Source organism: Arachis ipaensis, chromosome B3, assembly GCF_059453495.1.
Source record: "Arachis ipaensis isolate K30076 ecotype BB chromosome B3, ASM5945349v1, whole genome shotgun sequence".
NCBI lineage: Eukaryota > Viridiplantae > Streptophyta > Magnoliopsida > Fabales > Fabaceae > Arachis > Arachis ipaensis.
This window is the reverse complement of record NC_142438.1, coordinates 95,132,823-95,151,887: the sequence shown is the minus strand read 5'-3', so window position 1 is coordinate 95,151,887 and position 19,065 is coordinate 95,132,823. Positions and strand designations below refer to the sequence as shown.

Sequence of the window (19,065 nt, the reverse complement as noted above, 5' to 3'; positions counted from 1 at the left end):
ATTGACCTTTTGTGGGGGGTAGAAACGTGCCAGAAACTTGCTTTCCACCTCATCCCATGTTGTTAGACTCCCCCTTGGGAATGATTCCAGCCACTTAGCTGCTTTGTCCCTAAGTGAAAATGGGAACAAAAGCAGTTTATATGCATCTTCCTGGACTCCATTGGACTTCACAGTGTCACAAATTCTCAGGAATTTTGTGAGATGTTGGTTTGGGTCTTCATTAGCACTTCCACCAAATGAACAATGATTCTCCACAAGTGATATTAGCTGTGGTTTGAGTTCAAAATTGTTAGCCTGAATGGGTGGTTTCTGGATGCTGCTACCACAATTCCCAGAGGTTGGGTTTATGTATGAACTAAGAACCCTCCTCTCAGGAATGGCATTGTTTCCATCAGCTCTCTCATGGTTGTGAACTTCTCTATCCATGTTGAGATCTAAAGCTTCCTCAAAATTGTCCTCAGATTCTCCTTCAGATTCCTCTTCTCCCACTACTCTCTTCCCTCTTGCTTCCCTTCTAAGTCTATGAAGGGTCCTCTCTGGTTCGGTATATGGAGGAGTTGATGTCTCTCCTCTCCTACCTGTCATACAAGAACACAGCACAGGCACAAACAAGTGAAATACTCTTGGTTAATGGAAGAGTATGGTTAGAGCAATTGAGGAATTAATTCAAACAGTTAGTGAGTCAGTGAGTTAGTTGCTTGAATTTAAAGGCATAAAGAAAGAAAGCATGTAACCGAGTGCAGAAATTAAAATTCAACAAGTAACTTGAACAGAATTAACAAAGCAAGAGAAATTGCTCAATCTAGTTAACTTCCAATTTGAGAATTGTCAATCGAAAACCAATCCCCAGCAACGGCGCCATAAACTTGATGCGCATAAACTAGTTATGCTACGATTTAGGAAATTGCACGATCGGCAAAATTCCTTCCGGCAAGTGCACCGGTTATCGTCAAGTAAAAACTCACAATAGAGTGAGGTCGAATCCCACAAGGATTGGTTGAGTGAGCAATTCGGATTAGAAGTGTGTTCTAGTTGAGCGGAATCAAGATTGAGATGAGAATTGCGGAATGTAAAATTGGCGGGAAAAGTAAATGACAAGAAATTGAAATGGCGGAATCTTAAATTGCATGAATTAAAGAGCAGAAACTAAATTGCTGAAATTAAAAGGGAATGGGGGTGATTGCATGAATTGAGTTGCAGAATGTAAAGAAAAGATGTAATCAGAATTGGGGGATTCATTGGGTTATAGGAGATATTGAGATCTCCGAATCAAAACATGTTTATCTCTTCCTCAAGCAATGCGTTCATTGAATTTTGCTTGGCAATCTTATATGATTGGATCCCAATCCCTTGGCTCACCAATTCTCTCTAAAAATGAACAAATTCCCAATCCCTTGGTTTAAATGTTCATAAGAAGAGATGATGCTCGATCACTGATTATACCACACAGTTTCATGAACCACAATTTGGTAGGATTACATGTCACAATATCCATCCAAACCCCAATCCAATTCACTGTGAGAAAGCTTCTCTAGCATGAATCCTTCATTCCTTTCCCAAGGTTCCGAAGGATTCCAATTATGGGTAGTTTCTTTCCCAAGACAACTACCCAATGGAATTAGATCGAGAAGCTTTCTAACAAAATTCAAGAGAAAAGATTGAAGAAGAAGATAAACTATTATTGATTCATTGAATTACAATAGAGCTCCCTAACCCAATGAAAGGGGGTTTAGTGAGTCATAGCTCTGAATTCAATTACAAAGATATGAAAACTAGCTAAAAGTGAAGGTAAAAGTCCTTTCTAACTTAAATTCTATCCTATTTATACACTTTCTATATTGAGCTTCTGTTGTGTTTCTTGGGCTTTGAGGCCTCTCCCTGCTTTCCTTTTGCCTTGGGTTTATGATCCATAATCTTGATGAGGCTGCTGATCCAAATTCTGTAACATTCATTGAGCCAACTTAGTGATAATCAAATAATGGCACATGACTCAATAAATTGAAATTTCAGACTCATCAATCCTTCAGGCCCAATCCCATAAACCATGATATTCAATTGGGTTTCATACCAGAATAAGTTTAAGTTAATGTTTGTGCTCAAATACTAACTTAAACCACAATATTTTTGGTCCAGAAACCTTTTCCAAGAGTGGCGTTTAAGTTGCAGTTCAAGCTTAAACTGCAGCTTAAACGCCAGACACTTCCAGTGAGGCCTTTTGTAGAAGCACGTTTAAGCTTCAGTTTAAGGTTAAACTGAAGCTTAAACGTGGAAATGGAAGAAGGCAGCCCTGGAGAGTCATGTAGTCGAACACGTTTAAGCTTCAGTTTAAGGTTAAACTGAAGCTTAAACGTGGATATAGGAAGGGCAGCCCTGGAGGTCGAACACGTTTAACCTCCAGTTTAAGGTTAAACTGGAGGTTAAACGTGGAAATGGAAGGAGGCATCCTGGAGGTCGAACACGTTTAACCTCCAGTTTAAGGTTAAACTGGAGGTTAAACGTGGAAGCTTAGAAGGGTAGCCCTGGAGGTGTCGAACACGTTTAAGCTCCAGTTTGAGGTCAAACTGGAGCTTAAACGTGGAAATGGAGAGAGCAACCCTGGAGGAGAAAACTTGGTCGAACACGTTTAAGCTCCAGTTTGAGGTCAAACTGGAGCTTAAACGTGGAAATGGCTCCCTGGTGCTTTTCCCATTCTGGCGTTTAACCTCCAGTTTAAGGTTAAACTGGAGGTTAAACGTGGAACTCCTTCCTGAGTGGCATTATCATTCTGGCGTTTAACCTCCAGTTTGAGGTCAAACTGGAGGTTAAACGTGGAATGCTTCTTTGGTGAGACTTTTCATTCTGGCGTTTAACCTCCAGTTTAAGGTTAAACTGGAGGTTAAACTTCAATTCCAGCATTTCTTAGCCTTCATGATTCTGGCGTTTAAGCTGGAACTTAAACTCCACATGTGATATTCAAGCTTCCTTTATTGATTTTGTTGCTTCCTTGCTTAGCCTCTTCTTCCCTGAAATCATCCAAACAAATGCATCAAAGTCTTGCAAAATTTCATGAGAAATCTTCCATTCATAGCATTCAAGTAATATAACTAAAACTCATGGAATTTGCATCAAAATCATATTGTTTGGATGGTTCATTGCTTTGTTATTCTTTTAACCATTCTTGGTTACTTTAAGCTCAAGAAAATGCATAAAACCACTAAAACTAACAGAAAAATACTAGTGAAACTAGCCTAAGATGCCTTGGCATCATTAGCTCAAACGTGAATTCCATTTTCTCAAACCCATTCTTGCAACCTTCTTCCATAATGTTGGCACACCTTTTGTTTCCTTTCTTCACCTACAAGTAATCAAAACAACCAATCAAAGTATCACAAAATTCACAAGGTTTATAAATCAATTAATTATCAACTAAAGTTAGCTTGAACCTCATGATTTTGTATCAATTAAAAGGTGGTTGATTGATTTAAGGAAACCATGCAATTCCAATTCAAATGGCTAATTTATAATGCAAGAAAGTGCATAAAACTAAATGAAAACAAGAGAAAAAGACTAGTGAAACTAGGCTAACATGACTTGTCATCAATCATTATTAAAAGAACTTGTTGCTTGCCCCGTTTCTTCCAATTCTTCATTCATAATATATTTTGGAGGTTATGTACTATCCTGCTCAACATCACCTTCACACTCAACGGAAGAAGGCTCTATAAATATAGATTCCTCTTTGCATTCCACATCTCCTAAATCTTCAACCACTTCCTCCTCTTTAATAATTTCGGCTTTCTCTACTTGTCCCAATACAAAAGTCCACTCCTCATTCCCCACTTGAGTTTTTAACTTTTCTTTCATACTACACTGTTTCATTATTTTCCACAATCGACAATGGGAGTGCTTTGAGTGCATGAGTGTTGTGAGGCCAAGTTAGTTACTACCTCGGTCAAGGTAGCCATGGATTCGTCTTGCCTCCTTAGAGCTTCAAGTCGCTCTTGAAGAATGGTGTGACATTCTCTTAGCTTTTGGAGATATGAAATGAGAGCGTTATCCATTGGGGTTTGGGCTGGAGATAAGGATTCATTGTTTGGGAGAATGGGTTCATAATAGGAAGGTGGTTCATATTAGTGAGGGTATTGATGTGGTGTACATGGGGGTGGTGGTTGTTGGGAGTATTGAAGTTAGAATTGTGGTGGCTCTGAGTATGGTTTATATAGCTCATATGGTTGTTGGTATGGTGGATATGGGTTAAGATCATATGGAGGTGTTTGGTGGTATAGGGCTTGTGAGTATGGTGGAGGACAATGTTGAGGAGGGGGTCATAGGCATATGGTGGTTGTGATTTGTAACCACAAGGAGGTCTACCATATCCATTAGATTGGTATGCATCATGATTTGGATAATTCTCATAGTATACCGGAGGAGGTTGTTGCCATGGAGATTGTTCAAATGCTTGAGGCTCCTCCCACCTTTGATTTTCCCATCCTTTATGCATATTCTCATTTAAATTCTAATTTCCTACAACATAGTTAGAACTAAACTCATAGCCAAATAGATGAGAATTCATAGTGATAAGAGAAAACAAAAGCAAAAGCTAATAAGAAATAAAGAGAACAAACTCCTACAACTAGCAAAAACTAACAAAGGGGCAAACGACAAACATATTCACAATATCCACATATATAAAATAACTAATAACAAGTGTACATTTGCAATTCCTTGGTAACGGCACCAAAAACTTGACGGAGAAAAATTGTCGGTTCGGAATTTTCACAAAAATAATCTCGTCAAAGTATAGATCCAAACCGATAAACAACCCTCAATCAAAGTTTAATTTGTTTGTCACTTAAGTCAAACCAATAAAAACCGAGAGTATTTAAATCTTGGGTCGTCTCTCAAAGGAATTGCAGGAAAGTGTGCATGTTATTGGTTATGAGATATTTTTGGGGGTTTTGAGAATGATGAACAAGAAATGTAATGTGCAAGAAAATAAAGCTAACAACTAAAGAAGTATAAATGCTAAAAGACACTCTTGGCAAGAATTAAGAGTCAAGGCTTCCTATCTTGATCATTGACCACAACATGGTAATTACAAAGGGTTAATTCCACTTAGTCATCCTCTAACATCGGAGGGTTAAGTCAAGTGGACATAATTGGTCCTAAAACCAACTAACAACCCTAAATTACCAATCATACTGGACATCAATGATATCAAGGAATCTAAGTCCTCAATCACAAGCCAAGAGTATAAAAATCTACTCTAAAACTAAACCAAGTATTTTATCAAACACTTAGAAGGCATAAAATGAAAGTATGGTAAAATTGTAAGAATAATAAAATCTATGTCTACCAAATGCAAGATAACAATAACAATCAGTAAAAGAAGCAACAATAACATGAAAACATAAATTGCATTATTACAAATCAAAATTAACAAGAGTTCATAAATATAAAAGTGACAAAATAAAAGGAATAACATGTAAACTAAGAGAACCAAGATGTAATAACAAGAAAGTGCAAGAAAAACTAAATTAAGACAAGATCCAAACCTAAATCCAGGATAAAATTAACTAAATCTACCCTAATTCTAGAGAGAAAAGAGAGTTTCTCTCTCTAGAATATAATCTACAACATGTTTCTAACTAAACTTAATTGCTCTCCCCTTGATCCTTCTTGAATTTGGCCTCAAATACTTCAGAAATGAGTTTGAATTGGGCTTGAGAAGGTCCAGAAATTGCCAGCCACATTTTTCTTAAGTGAGTCACGTGATTGCATTCATGCATATGCATGCCTGACCATGCGTACGCATGGTTGTAAAAAAATGCAATCGTGCGTACACATCAATGATTGTGCGTACGCATGGATGTAAAAATTGCAATTGTGCGCACGCATCAATACTTGCGCGTATGCATGACTGTAAAATACTCCAAACTTAATTTCTTCAAGAATTCTTCACTTTTGCATGCTTTCTCCTCACTCCTTCAATCTATACTTTCCTCATAAACCTGAAATCACTTTATCAAACACATCAAGGCATCGAATGTAATTAAAGTGAATTAAATTTAGCAAATTAGAGGCCTAAAAAGTATGGTTTTACTCTTAACCATAATTTAGGAAGAATTTATAAAATCATGTTATTTTAGTGAATAAATGTAGAAAAAGTTGATGAAATCTACCAAATTCAATACAAAATAAACCATAAAATTATACTTTATCATAGATACATTCTGTAAGAACCACGATTAATTAACCGGTTAATTAAGTAATTAATATTGCCCAAATTAGGCTCTGAAAAGTTAGAGTGAGAATTTGATGATTTAAAGGTGATTTTCGGACTCAGTAGGTTTTTCTGAGTCAGAAAATGTGCCTTCTGCGAAAAACCGTGAAAAACCGTGAAAAACCATGAACCGGTTAAACCGATTCAAGTCTGCCCGGTACCGCATGAGAAAAAGTGAAAACCGGCAAAAACATTAGAAAAATGTTAGAAATGAAAAACCGGGCGTTAATTTTAAAGGTTTGGCCCGAAGTTGGGCCAAACGAGCTAAAAACGCTAACGGATTGGGCCAGGCCCAAGTTGGGCCAAAACCTAACATATAAAAGGTTCATTAAATGAACCAACCAGCATCACAACACACTAACAAGCACACATAATCAGAAATTGAAAGGAGGAGTGGAGAAGAGATTAAACACTATTCATCTCAATCTTCCAAAGCTCATATCTTGAGCTAGAGAGCTCCGATCGCCACACCGTTTGCGGCTACGCGTTTCTTGTGAAGAGCTCTACAAAACTCATATAAGAAACTGATAAGGAAATCTAGAATCTTTCTCAATTTCTCTCTTCAAAATTTCGGGTATGTAGGGTTTTTGGTTGAATGAGTTTTTGTGATTTTGGATGTTTAGGTTTGCCCTAATCCTTGCTTATCCTTGGATTGTGGCCATCAAATCTGTTGGGAGAGGTAAGAAATACTAAACCCTTGTGAGATTTGATTTATGTTGAGCCCTAGGTTGATTGGTGGTGATTTATATGTATATAGTTTGATTGTTGTGGCTTTGGGAGCTCTTGGAACTAATTGTGCTTATTGGAGTGGATTTAAAAGCTTGGATTGTGGTAGGAAGATTAATTGTGCTAAGTTGGAATTTGGGTGCATAAAGAAAATCGGCCAAGGTATGGTTTCGGTTTCCTCTATGTAGTATATAATATTCATGGACATATAGGCTAGTGATCAATAAGATCGGTTGAACTAAAATGATGGTTGGTGTGTTAAATGTTGATGAATTGATGAATGTTGGGTTGATTTGTGATGAATTTTAATGATATGAGGTTGTTGAATGATTGTATGGATTGGAAGTTGGTTCCTTATGATAATTGTAGTATGATGATTTATGAAATGGTGAGTGTGATGGTGATTTTGATCATAAGTGTTATATGGTTGATGTTGGAATTGGAAATAAGGAAATGAGAAGGAGAATGTGGTAAAGTTAGTGTATTATGATACAATAGGTACATTTTGATGAAAAATGGAGTTTTGGAATGGTATGGTAAAGGTTGGAATGTGTATGGTAATAAATTGTGTAATTTATGAAGTTTGGTAAAATTGAGTTTTTGATGAACTTTGTACGATCATAACTTTTGTCTCGGTTTTCGAAATTGATTGAAATTTGTTTATGATTAAAGATCTTTAAAAACTCTTTATATCGATATAAAAGTTGTGAAAATTAGAATTTTGTAGAGGGAGTTATGATCCTTCAAAGTTGGTGTTAAAAATCTGAAATTCTGCAATGTTGCAGAATTTCAAGATTTGCTGATGTGTGCGGACGCACACTCTCGTGCGGGCGCACACCCCTGCCAGTATTTCGACCTGTGCGGACGCACACACCTGTGCGCACGCACAGGCAGGGAAGTGCATTCTGTTCGCAGCGTCAGCACAGCTTGTGCGCGCACACATCTATGGAAAAACTTCAACATGTGCGGACGCACAGGTCTGTGCGGATGCACACGTTGGGGAGGCTGATCTGTTGGGGGCGCTGGTGCAGAATTTCTAACCCACAAACTATCCGGCAAGTGCACCGAGTCGTACCAAGTAATACCTTACGTGAGTAAGGGTCGATCCCACGAGGATTGATAGATTAAGCAATAGTTATTGAATGATAGGATTAGTCAGGCAAACAGAAAATAGTGTTTGAATGTTCAAAGAGTATTAAAAGGTAATTAAGAATTTCAGAAAGCAAGCAATAAATGAGCCGTGAAATATATATGGGAAAATAGTTAAGGCTTCAGAGTTATCTATTTTTCCGGATTAACTTTTCTTACTAACTATTTTAATTATGTAGGATTTAATTTATGGCAAACTATATGTGACTAGACCCTAATTTCTTAGACCTTTCTAGTCTCCTCTAAAATTTATTAACTGCCAATTCCTTAGTCAATTAATTCCAATTAGAAGCTACATGATCAAATTCCAGTTTATATGCCACAAAAATTCTAATTACCCAAAAATAAAAGGATTATATGTCACGTATCCCGTTAAATCCAGATAATTAAAATTTAGGAGAATATATTTTCAAGCTATTGTTCCAGTAAAGAGCTTTTCCAAGTTTTACAAGAACTCAAATAGAAAGAGGGTCATACTTCTGTTCCACCCAAATTTATAAGATGAAGAGCGAAAACAATTCTTAAATCATAAATCCATACATAAATTAAAAAAGAAAAAGCAATAAATTCAATCCATACAAATAGACAGAGCTCCTAACCTTAACAATGGAGGATTAGTTGCTCATGGTTCAGAGAGAAAATAAGGATTGTAAGTTGTAAATTGGAATAATGTTGAGGTGGAAATCCCCCTGTTAACTAATTGGGATCCTTTTATATCTAATCCTAATAATTTAAAATCTATTATCTTAAATTAAAATAATATCTTTTCCTAAAATTGAAATTTGAATTTAAATTAGAATTAATTAACAAGTCTTCAGCTGATGGGTGGGGACCACTTGTTTTGTCCATTCTGCAGCTTCTAATATGTGTTTTCTGGGCTGGAAACTGGGTCAAAACAGCCCAGAAATTGTCCCCAGCATTTTTCTGCATTTTCTGCACGTGGTGCATGTCACGCGTACGCGTCGATGGTCTTTTTCGCGAGTCACGCGGACGCGTCGGTCACGCGCACGCGTCGCTTTGCAAATCTTCAAATCACGCGTACGCGTCAGTCACGCATACGCATCGCCATGGATACTTCCAATTCACGCGCACACGTCAGGCACGCATGCTCGTCGCTCCTCGCTGCCATCTTCTTTGATTCTTGTGCTGCAGAAACTCCATCAAATCCAGCCAAATGCTACCTAAAATAAACAGTATTGTACAAAACTCAAAATAGCATCCATAGTGGCTAAAATATAATTAATTCTTGGTTAAACTCAACAAATTACATGCAAATTCACTAGGAAAAGATAGAAAAGATGCTCACGCATCACAACACCAAACTTGAATTGTTGCTTGTCCTCAAGCAACCAAAACTAATATAGGCTTAGGATGTGAATTTGCATGAGAATGAGAGTTCGATTAAGCTCATGTCTCTTCTTACAGTGGGGTTTTCAACTGCAATCCTGAATAGTTTTGGCATCTCACTTTATCCTTTGAAGTTCAGAATGATTGGCATCAATAGGAACTCCGAATTCAGATAGTGTTATTGATTCTCCTAGTTCAATATGTTGATTCTTGAACACAGCTACTTTATGAGTCTTGGCCGTGACCCTAAGTATTTTGTTTTCCAGTATTACCACCGGATACATAAATACCACAGACACATAACTGGGTAAACCTTTTGATGAGCGAATAATTTATACGCTTTTTGGCATTGTTTTTACATAGTTTTTAGTATGATTTAGTTAGTTTTAATATATTTTTATTATTTTTTAAATAAAAATCACATTTCTGGACTTTACCATGAGTTTGTGTGTTTTTCTATGATTTCAGGTATTTTCTGGCTGAAATTGAGGGACTTGAGCAAAAATCAGATTCAGAGGTTGAAGAAGGACTGCAGATGTGGTGCACGAAATTGTGATCTCTGATAATGGCTCCAAAAACTTGGTGCTCTAATCTCAATTCATAATTTGTCACAACTTCGATACAACTAACCAGCAAGTGCACTGGGTCGTCCAAGTAATAAACCTTACGTGAGTAAGGGTCAATCCCACGGAGATTGTTGGTATGAAGCAAGCTATGGTCATCTTGTAAATCTCAGTCAGGCGGATATAAAATAGTTATGGAGTTTTCGAAAATAATACTAATTAAACAAAAAATAAGGATAGAAACACTTATGTAAATCATTGGTGAGAATTTCAGATAAGCGCATAGAGATGCTTTCGTTCCTCTGAATCTCTGCTTTCCCGCTGTCTTCATCCAATCAGTCTTACTCCTTTCCATGGCTAGCTTCATGCAAGGGCATCACCGTTGTCAATGGTTACATCCCCTCCTCTTGTGAAAATGGTCCAAATACTCTGTCACAGCACGGCTAATCATCTGAGGTTCCCGATCATGCTGGAATAGGATTCACCCTCCTTTTGCGTCTGTCACTACGCCCAGCAATCGCGAGTTTGAGCTTGTCACAGTCATTCAATCCCAGAATCCTACTCAGAATACCACAGACAAGGTTTAGACTTTCCGGATTCTCATGAATGCCGCCATCAATCTAGCTTACACCACGAAGATTCTGATTAAGAGATCCAAGAGATAATCATTCAATCGAAGGTAGAACGGAAGTGGTTGTCAGGCACGTGTTCATGGGGAATGATGATGATTGTCACGTTCATCACATTCAGGTTGAAGTGCGAATGAATATCTTAGAAGCGGAATAAGTTGAATTGAATAGAAAACAGTAGTACTTTGCATTAATCTTTGAGGAACAGCAGAGCTCCACACCTTAATCTATGGAGTGTAGAAACTCTACCGTTGAAAATACATAAGTGATAATGGAATTCATTGGTCTCGGTCCCAGAGGGGAACCGGAGTAACCAAAGACTGCTAATACAATAGTAAAAAGTCCTATTTATACTAAACTAGTTACTAGGGTTTACAGAAGTAAGTAATTGATGCATAAATCCACTTCCGGGGCCCACTTGGTGTGTGCTTGGGCTGAGCTTGAAGTCTACACGTGGAGAGGTCATTCTTGGAGTTGAACGCCAGCTTTTATGCCAGTTTGGGCGTTGAACTCCACTTTGCAACTTGTTTCTGGCGCTGGACGCCAGAATTGGGCGGAGCGCTGGCATTGAACGCCAGTTTGCGTCATCTAAACTTGGGCAAAGTATGGACTATTATATATTTCTGGAAAGCCCTGGATGTCTACTTTCCAACGCAATTGGAAACGCGCCATTTTGAGTTCTGTAGCTCCACAAAATCTATTTTGAGTGTAGGGAGGTCAGAATCCAACAGCATCAGCAGTCCTTCTTCAACCTTTGAATCTGATTTTTTGCTCAAGTCCCTCAATTTCAGCCAGAAAATATCTAAAATCACATAAAAACACACAAACTTATAGTAAAGTCTAGAAATGTAAATTTAACATAAAAACTAATGAAAACATCCCTAAAAGTAACTAGATTCTACTAAAAATATACTAAAAACAATGCCAAAAAGCGTATAAATTATCCGCTCATCACAACACCAAACTTAAATTGTTGCTTGTCCCCAAGCAACTAAAAATCAAATACGATAAAAAGAAGAGAATATACTATAAATTCCAAACTATCAATGAAACATAGCTTCAATCAGATGAGCGGGACTTGTAGCTTTTTGCCTCTTGAATAGTTTTGGCATCTCACTTTATCCATTGAAGTTTAGAATGATTGGCATCTATAGGAACTCAGAGTTCAGATAGTGTTATTGATTCTCCTAGTTCAGTATGATGATTCTTGAACACAGCTATTTTATGAGTCTTGGCCGTGGCCCTAAGCACTTTGTTTTCCAGTATTACCACCGGATACATAAATGCCACAGACACATAACTGGGTGAACCTTTTCAGATTGTGACTCAGCTTTGCTAAAGTCCCCAATTAGAGGTGTCCAGGGTTCTTAAGCACACTCTTTTTTTGCTTTGGACCTTGACTTTAACCGCTCAGTCTCAAGTTTTCACTTGATACCTTCACGCCACAAGCACATGGTTAGGGACAGCTTGGTTTCGCCGCTTAGGCCAGGATTTTATTCCTTTAGGCCCTCCTATCCACTGATGCTCAAAGCCTTGGGATCCTTTTTATTTACCCTTGCCTTTTGGTTTTAAGGGTTATTGGCTTTTTGCTCTTGCCTCTTGGTTTTAAGAGCTTTGGCTTTTTCTGCTTGCTTTTTCTTTTTCTTTCTATTTTTTTCGCCTATTTTTTTTTTGATTTTTCTGCAAGCTTTGTTCTTTGCTGCTTTTTCTTGCTTCAAGAATCATTTTTATGATTTTTCAGATTATCAAATAACATGTCTCCTTGTCATCATTCTTTCAAGAGCCAACATATTTAACATTCTTAAACAACAACTTCAAAAGACATATGCATTGTTCAAGCATTCATTCAGAAAACAAGAAGCATTGTCACCACATCAATATAATTAAACTAAGTTCAAGGATAAATTCGAAACTCATGTACTTCTTGTTCTTTTGAATTAAAACATTTTTCATTTAAGAGAGGTGATGGATTCATAGGACATTCATAACTTTAAGACAAAGTTACTAACTACTAATGATCATGTAATAAGACACAAACATAGATAAGCACTTAACATAGAGAAAACAAAAAACAGAGAATGTAAGAACAAGGAATGAGTCCACCTTAGTGATGGTGGCGTTTCCTTCTTGAGGAACCAATGATGTCCTTGAGCTCTTCTATGTCTCTTCCTTGTCTTTGTTGCTCCTCCCTCATTGCTTTTTGATCTTCTCTTATTTCATGAAGGATGATGGAGTGCTCTTGATGTTCCACCCTTAATTTTCCCATGTTAGAACTTAATTCTCCTAGGGAGGTGTTGATTTGCTCCCAATAGTTTTGTGGAGGAAAATGCATTTGAGGTATCTCCGGTATCTCATGGTGATGAGCTTCCTGCGCCTCTTGAGCTCCATGAATGGCTCTCTTGCTTGCTCCATCTTTTTCTTAGTGATGGGCTTCTCTTCCTCAATGTGAATGTCTCCTTCTATGAAAGCTCCAGCTGAGTAACATAGATGGCAAATAAGATGAGGAAAAGCTAGCCTTGCCCCAGGGGAGGGCTTTTCGGCTATTTTGTAGAGTTCAAGGGAGATGACTTCATGAACTTCTACTTCCTCTCCAATCATGATGCTATGGATCATGATGGCTCGATCCACAGTAACTTCAGATCGGTTGCTAGTGGGGATGATGGAGCGTTGGATGAACTCCAACCATCCTCTAGCCACAGGCTTGAGGTCCATTCTTCTTAGTTGAACCGGCTTGCCTTTGGAGTTAATCTTCCATTGAGCTCCTTCCACACATATGTCCATGAGGACTTAGTCCAACCTTTGATTAAAGTTGACCCTTCTAGTGTAGGGGCGCTCATCTCCTTGCATCATAGGCAAGTTAAACGCCAACCTCACATTCTCCGGACTAAAATCTAAGTATTTCCCCCGAACCATTGTAACATAATTCTTTGGATTCGGGTTCTTACTTTGATCATGGTTCCTAGTGATCCATGCATTGGCATAGAACTCTTGAACCATTAGGATGCCGACTTGTTGGATGGGGTTTGTTAGAACTTCCCAACCTCTCCTTTGGATTTCATGTCGGATCTCCAGATACTCCTTTTTCTTGAGTTTGAAAGGGACCTCGGGGATCACTTTCTTCTTGGCCACAACATCATAGAAGTGGTCTTGATGGGCTTTGGAGATGAACCTTTCCATCTCCCATGACTCGGAGGTGGAAGCTTTTGTCTTCCCCTTCCCTTTTCTAGAGGATTCTCCGGTCTTAGGTGCCATCAATGGTAATGAAAAAACAAAAAGCTTATGCTTTTACCACACCAAACTTAGAATTTTGCTCGCCCTCGAGCAAGAGAAGAAAGAATGGATGAAGAAGAAGAAGAAAATATGGAGAGGAGGGGGGAGGTGTGTTTCGGCCAAGAAGAGAAAAGAGGGTTGTGTTGTGTGAAAATGAGGAAGAATGGAGGGCTATATATAGAGAAGGGAGTGGGGGTAAGTTCGGCCATTTAGGGTGGATTTGGGTGGGAAATTGATTTTGAATTTTGAAGGTAGGTGGAGTTTATGAGGTAGGTTTATGGGGAAGAGTGGGTGGATGTGAGTGGTGAAGAGGTGATAGGAAAGAGAGATTGAGGTGATTGGTGAAGGGTTTTGGGGAAGAGTGTTTATGGGATTGTGTGAAAGAGGGGTGAGAAGAAGTGAGTGGAGGTAGGTGGGGATCCTGTGGGGTCCACAGATCCTGAGGTGATCCTGTGGGGTCCACGGATCCTGAGGTGTTCAAGGATTTACAACCTTGCACCCAATTAGGCATGCTAAATGCCCTTGCACACAACTCTAGGCGTTCAACGCCAGATTGGTGCTTGTTCTGGGCATTGAACACCCATTTGTTGCCCATTTCTGGCGTTGAACGCCAGAACCATGCTTGTTCTGGGCGTTCAGCGCCAGCTCTTCTCCAGGGTGCATTTCTGGCGTTCAAAAGCCCAGATGCTGCCCATTTCTGGCGTTCAGCGCCAGAACCATGCTCTGTTCTGGCGTTGAACGCCCAAAACATGCTTCTTACTGGCGTTTAAATGCCAGTAAGGTCTTCCTCCAGGGTGTGATTTTTCTTCTGCTGTTTTTGATTCCGTTTTCAATTTTTATATTTATTTTGTGACTCCACATGATCATGAACCTAATAAAATATGAAAAACAATGAAATTAGATAAAAATTGGGTTTCCTCCCAATAAGCGCTTCTTTAATGTCAATAGCTTGACAGTGGGCTCTCATGGAGCCTCACAGATGTTCAGAGCATTGTTGAGACTCCCCAACACCAAACTTAGACTTTGGATATGGGAGTTCAACACCAAACTTAAAGTTTGGTTGTGGCCTCCCAACACCAAACTTAGAGTTTGACTGTGGGGGCTCTGGTTGACTCTGCTTTGAGAGAAGCTTTTTATGCTTCCTCTCCATGGATGCAGAGAGAGATCCTTGAGTTGTAAACACAAGGTTGTCCTCATTTAATTGAAGGATCAATTCTCCTCTGTCCACATCAATCACAGCTCTTGCTGTGGCTAGGAAGGGTCTTCCAAGGATGATGAACTCATCCTCATCCTTCCCAGTATCTAGGACTATGAAATCAGCAGGGATGTAAAGGCCTTCAACATTTACTAACACGTCCTCTACTTGTCCATAAGGCTGTTTTCTTGAATTGTCTGCCATCTCTAATGAGATTTTAGCAGCTTGTACCCCATAGATTCCTAGTTTCTCTATTACAGAGAGGGGCATGAGGTTTATTCCTAAACCAAGGTCACACAGAGCCTTAAAGATCATGGTGCCTATGGTACAGGGTATTAAGAACTTTCCAGGATCCTGTTTCTTCTGAGGCAATGTCAGTTGATCCAGATCACTTAGTTCATTGGTGAACAAGGGAGGTTCATCTTCCCAAGTTTCAATGCCAAATAATTTGGCATTCAGCTTCATGATTGTACCAAGAAACTTGGCGGCTTGCTCTTTAGAAACATCCTCATTCTCTTCAGAAGAGGAATACTCATCAGAGCTCATGAATGGCATAAGGAGGTTCAATGGAATCTCTGTGGTCTCTAGATGAGTCTCATATTCCTTTGGTTCCTCAGAGGGAAGCTCCTTATTGATCACTGGACGTCCCAGGAGGTCTTCCTCCTTGGGATTCACGTCCTCTCCTTCCTTCACAGGTTCGGCCATGGTGATTAATTCAATGGCCTTGCACTCTCCTTTTGGATTTTCTTCTGTATTGCTTGGGAGAGTACTAGGAGGGATTTTAGTGATCCTTTTACTCAGCTGTCCCACTTGTGCCTCCAAATTTCTAATGGATGACCTTGTTTCGTTCATGAAACTCACAGTGGCCTTAGATAGATCAGAGACTAAATTTGCTAAGCTAGATGGATTCTGCTCAGAATTCTCTGTCTGTTGCTGAGTGGATGATGAAAAAGGTTTACTATTGTTAAACCTATTTCTTCCACCATTATTAAAGCCTTGTTGAGGCTTTTGATCCTTCCATGAGAAATTTGGATGATTTCTCCATGATGGGTTATAGGTGTTTCCATAAGGTTCACCTAAGTAATTTACCTCTGCTATTGCAGGGTTCTCAGGATCATAAGTTTCTTCTTCAGAAGATGCCTCTTGAGTACTGTTGGATGCAGCTTGCATTCCATTCAGACTCTGAGAAATCATATTGACTTGCTGAGTCAATATTTTATTCTGAGCCAATATGGCATTCAGAGTATCAATTTCAAGAACTCCCTTCTTCATAGGCGTCCCATTACTCACAGGATTCCTCTCAGAAGTGTACATGAACTGGTTATTAGCAACCATGTCAATGAGTTCTTGAGCTTCTGCAGGCGTTTTCTTTAGGTGAATGGATCCACCTGTAGAAGTATCCAATGATATTTTAGCTAATTCAGACAGACCATCATAGAATATATCCAGGATGGTCCATTCTGAAAGCATGTCAGAAGGACACTTTTTGGTCAGTTCTTTGTATCTCTCCCAAGCTTCATAGAGGGATTCACCTTCTTTCTGTCTGAAGGTCTGAACATCCACTCTAAGCTTACTCAGCTTTTGAGGAGGAAAGAACTTGGCTAAGAAAGCCTTGACCAGCTTATCCCAAGAGTTCAGGCTATCTTTAGGTTGAGAGTCCAACCACACTCTAGCTCTGTCTCTTACAGCAAACGGGAAAAGCATGAGCCTGTAGACTTCAGGATCTACTCCATTAGTCTTAACAGTATCACATATCTGCAAGAATTCAGTTAAGAACTGAAAAGGATCTTCAGATGGAAGTCCATGAAACTTGCAGTTCTGCTGCATCAGAAAAACTAGCTGAGGTTTCAGCTCAAAATTGTTTGCTCCAATGGTAGGAATGGAGATGCTTCTTCCATGTAAATTGGAATTAGGTGCAGTAAAGTCACCAAGCATTCTCCTTGCATTATTATTATTTTCGGCTGCCATCTCCTCTTTCTGTTCGAAAATTTTTGAAAGGTTATCTCTGGATTGTTGTAATTTAGCTTCTCTTAGTTTCCTCTTCAGAGTCCTTTCAGGTTCTGGATCTGCTTCAACAAGAATATTCTTGTCCTTGCTCCTGCTCATATGACAAAGAAGAGGGCACAGAAATAATAATAATAATAATAATAATAGGGATCTTTTATACCACAGTATAGAGGTCCCTGTGTGAGTGGAAGAAAGGAAGGGGACAAAGAATGTAATGTAAGGAAAAAAGCACAAGGGTGAGGAGAGCAGAGATGTGAGATGAGGAGATGTGTTAGTAGATGAATAAATAATTAGAAGGAGATGAGGGAGAAGGATTTTCAAAAATTATTTTTGAAAAAGGGTTAGTGATTTTCGAAAATAGTTTTTGAAAAAGGTTAGTAATTTTCGAAATTTTAAAATCAAAAGTTAAAATAATTAGTTAATTAAAAAGAATTTTTGAAAAAGAGGGAGATATTTTCGAAAATTAGAGAGAGAGAGAGTTAGTTAGGTAGTTTTGAAAAAGATAAGAAACAAACAAAAAGTTAGTTAGTTAGTTGAAACAAATTTTGAAAAGATAAGAAGTTAGGAAGTTAGAAAAGATATTTTGAAATCAAATTTTTGAAAAAGATAAGATAAGAAGATATTTTTGAAAAGATATGATTGAAATTAGTTTTGAAAAAGATTTGATTTTTAAAATCATAATTAATGACTTGATTCACAAGAAATCACAAGATATGATTCTAGAACTTAAAGTTTGAATCTTTCTTAACAAGTAAGTAACAAACTTAAAATTTTTGAATCAAAATATTAATTGTTATTGTTATTTTCGAAAATTTGATATAAAAATAAGAAAAAGATTTTTGAAAAATATTTTTTTAAAATTTTCGAAAATAACTAAGAAAAATGAAAAAGATTTGATTTTTTGAAAAAGATTTTGAAAAAGATAAGATTTTTAAAATTGAAAATTTGATTTGACTCATAAAAACAACTAGATTTTAAAAATTTTTGAAAAAGTCAACTCCAATTTTCGAATTTATGAGAGAAAAGAGGGAAATATATTTTTTTTATTTTTTTTTGAATTTTTATGATGAGAGAGAAAAACACTAAAAATGCTCAATGCATGGAATTTTTAGATCAAAACAATGAATGCATGCAAGAATGCTATGAATGTCAAGATGAACACCAAGAACACTTTGAATGTCAAGATGAACATCAAGAACTTATTTTTGAAAATTTTTATATGCAAAGAAAACATGTAAGACACCAAACTTAGAAATCTTTCATGTTTAGACTCTATGGATGCAAGAATGCATATGAAAAACAAGGAAAGACACAAAACATGAAAACATCAAGATCAAACAAGAAGACTTACCAAGAACAACTTGAAGATCATGAAGAACACTATGAATGCAATGCATGAATGCAATTTTCGAAAAATGCAAGATGAGTATGCAATTGACACCAAACTTTCAACTTGACTCAAGACTCAAACAAGAAACACAAAATTTTTTTTTATTTTTTATGATTTTATGGTTTTTTTTTTGTATTTTCTTTTAATTTTTTTCGAAAATCATTTTGAAAAAAGAAAAATAAGGATTCCAAAATTTTTAATATGAATTCCAGGAATCTTATGCTATTTAGTCTATAGCTCCAATCAAAGGGTCAGGCATGGCTTAACAGCCAGCCAAGCTTTAGTATGTAACTCAGAATAACAAGCCTAACATGCCCTACAGAGGAATTAGACATGGCTTTACAGCCAGCCATGCTTCAACATGCTTCATGAAACACTAGAATTCATTCTTAAAAATTCTGAAGAAAAATATATTTTTGAAAACATTTTTATTTTAAATATATATATATATATATATATATATATATATATATATATATTTTCGAAAACAAAGGAGAAATTTTTTTAAAAGATTTTTGAAAAATTTT

General features: G+C 37.6%; 1 non-coding gene across 1 annotated transcript; it reads left to right on the top strand.

The window, feature by feature from the left end:
* The first annotated feature begins 16,605 nt into the window (after window positions 1–16,605).
* Window positions 16,606–16,713, top strand: LOC148571643 (small nucleolar RNA R71). Its single transcript, XR_015880471.1, has one exon. It is a non-coding gene; the product is annotated as a small nucleolar RNA R71 (small nucleolar RNA).
* The last annotated feature ends 2,352 nt before the right edge of the window (window positions 16,714–19,065 follow it).